Here is a 1083-nt window from a genome sequence, read left to right on the forward strand (position 1 = left end):
GCCCCCCATGATACCCCCCCCCACACATATTGCCCCCCCGGCCTCCCCTCACATAGTGCTGGGGCTGGGTAGTCAGTCCCCCCAAATCTATACCGCACACCATGACTGGACTGGGGGGCGGGGGTTTCAATCCTCTGTAACTCTTCAATTGAGCTCCAAATCCTCCCCCATGCTCCAAAAGATACCACCCTGGACACCCACATTGATTGCAAAAAGGGGCATCGCTAGACTTCCCCTCCAAAAAACCCCATTTCTCCTTTAATCACATTGGGACTATCTGAGATTTGCACAAGTCCCCCCCCCCAGCCCTTTGCTTGTGTTACACCATGTTGCTACGCGCCGTACGAGCGTGACTGCTCGCTGCGCAGGAAATCAAAGGCAGCGATGTGAAAAACAGGAGACAATTGCTTATTTGTTAGGAGCGCGATGTTTAGCTCTCGGGCTGGGCGAATCCTTGGGAAATGGGCTTTTTGCCCGATCAGGTCCCAGCTCCCTGAAGAATGTGCTTCGTGCGACATTCGGCACAAAATAAAAACCTCCCCCCGCCTTTAGGGAAGGAGCGAATATAGGGCTCATGTCGTTCTGCCTACGCAGCACCTCTCAGGGTTTTGCCAGGCTTTCACCCTGTTTCTAAACCGCTGTGGCCCGTTTTGGGATAGTTTGAAAAGCGGTTTTCTTCTCGCAGTAACTGAGTTCACACAAAAAGCCATGTTAAAAGTGGGTTATAAGTAGCAAAATGCACATTTTAGGAGCAGTATTAGGGGAAATCAAGAACCTTCCTTTTGCATCTAAACTTGTGCCCCTTCCCTAGGAGGAGTAGCATAAGTCACCAGGATAGTTATGCTGTTTTGCTGCCTTTTGCCCCCTGTGTCTGTGCATTGCAGTAATGAAGCCGGCATTTCTGTCTTCTGCCTTACGCTGCAATTCGCTGTATGTATCCACCCCTGGCCATCTTCATGTGTTAGGGCATAAACTGATCACCTGCTCTTTTAAAGAAGGAATTTCCTCTCGATGAGCGAGCACTGTGCAATTACAGTTGACGAATAGAGGAAGGACTGCACCTTTTCCTGAAACCTCTAGTGT

This window comes from Alligator sinensis, unplaced genomic scaffold, assembly GCF_000455745.1.
Source record: "Alligator sinensis unplaced genomic scaffold, ASM45574v1 scaffold735_1, whole genome shotgun sequence".
Classification (NCBI taxonomy): domain Eukaryota; kingdom Metazoa; phylum Chordata; order Crocodylia; family Alligatoridae; genus Alligator; species Alligator sinensis.